Source organism: Schistocerca nitens, chromosome 7 (genome assembly GCF_023898315.1).
Source record: "Schistocerca nitens isolate TAMUIC-IGC-003100 chromosome 7, iqSchNite1.1, whole genome shotgun sequence".
NCBI classification, from domain to species: domain Eukaryota; kingdom Metazoa; phylum Arthropoda; class Insecta; order Orthoptera; family Acrididae; genus Schistocerca; species Schistocerca nitens.
In genome coordinates, this window is record NC_064620.1 from 309,401,333 (window position 1) to 309,403,284 (window position 1,952).

Below are 1,952 nucleotides of genomic sequence, written 5' to 3' on the forward strand. Positions count from 1 at the left end.
ACATAGGTTAGGTTAAGGCGCAACATAGGTTAGGTTAAGGCGCAACATAGGTTAGGTTAAGGCGCAACATAGGTTAGGTTAAGGCGCAACATAGGTTAGGTTAAGGCGCAACATAGGTTAGGTTAAGGCGCAACATAGGTTAGGTTAAGGCGCAACATAGGTTAGGTTAAGGCGCAACATAGGTTAGGTTAAGGCGCAACATAGGTTAGGTTAAGGCGCAACATAGGTTAGGTTAAGGCGCAACATAGGTTAGGTTAAGGCGCAACATAGGTTAGGTTAAGGCGCAACATAGGTTAGGTTAAGGCGCAACATAGGTTAGGTTAAGGCGCAACATAGGTTAGGTTAAGGCGCAACATGGGTTAGGTTAGGGCGCAACATAGGTTAGGTTAGGGCGCAACATAGGTTAGGTTAGGGCGCAACATAGGTTAGGTTAGGGCGCAACATAGGTTAGGTTAGGGCGCAACATAGGTTAGGTTAGGGCGCAACATAGGTTAGGTTAGGGCGCAACATAGGTTAGGTTAGGGCGCAACATAGGTTAGGTTAGGGCGCAACATAGGTTAGGTTAGGGCGCAACATAGGTTAGGTTAGGGCGCAACATAGGTTAGGTTAGGGCGCAACATAGGTTAGGTTAGGGCGCAACATAGGTTAGGTTAGGGCGCAACATAGGTTAGGTTAGGGCGCAACATAGGTTAGGTTAGGGCGCAACATAGGTTAGGTTAGGGCGCAACATAGGTTAGGTTAAGGCGCAACATAGGTTAGGTTAAGGCGCAACATAGGTTAGGTTAAGGCGCAACATAGGTTAGGTTAAGGCGCAACATAGGTTAGGTTAAGGCGCAACATAGGTTAGGTTAAGGCGCAACATAGGTTAGGTTAAGGCGCAACATAGGTTAGGTTAAGGGATGGTGTATGAGGGGGGAGGGGACGAGGTTCGTTCATAGTGATGATGGTAAGTGGACGCCTGAGGCACCCTGAGATGTGTCACGTCAGGATGCACCTTTGGCTCAGGGGAGGTGGTGCGCCGGTTCTGTGGGTGTGGCAAGGGAGTGGCAGACCTGTGTCTTTCATTCCTGCCATTGCTTATATGCTGTGAGACACGCCAGTGTGGTGGTGTTGGCTGCACCCCTGTGTAGCACATGTGTGGGTGTTTGTGGCTTATCTGCGTAATGATGGTTGTTGGAAGTGTGAGATATTCTGTTTTTGGGGTGGACCTCCTGGTTTTGTTATCATAGTGTGAATGGTGTAATGTGGCGGAGAGGATGCACTGGATGTTGTTCCATGGTGGTGCTTAGATATTGTGTCTGTGTCTGTTACAGCCAGAGAGTAGTGTGTGATAGGGTGTCTGGGTGACGTGTAGTTCACATTGTGTGCAGAGACTGTCAGCATGTATAGGGACAGTTCTATGTCGTATGTCATCTATATTCCGATGGCTCTGCATCTATTAGTTATCAGCGCCATGTATCAGTTTAATCTGGTTGCAGTCTCGTGGTGTTCTATCTCTGTACAGTAGTAGAGGTGCGACTGCACTACGTAGCTACCCCTTGCGGCAGCTTTCCCCGGTGTATGGCATATGATTATCAGCAATGAGTCGATTAGTGACAACTGGTCGTGTGACAACGTCACATGTCTGCGGGTGGGATACGCTACAACCTGCTTGTGGGTCAGGGCTCAGTAATGCTCTCCTCACACTGAGCGCTCGGACCGTCATTACCCGTCTGCGTGATGTATTGCGGAGCGCTTTTAGCCATTGCCAGAGTCTTTGCGACTGCGAGTGCAACGCCCATGGGGACCGACATGGTTGGGGCGCTTCCTAGCTGATCGCTCAGCATCGGAATCCGTACTGTGAGCACGCAATCGCGCACAGACTTAGAGCATGTGTAGGGACAGCGGGAATTTCGCATCTTGGATACAACGCTTCATGAAACGGATGATATAGGGGTGGATTGCAACTTACG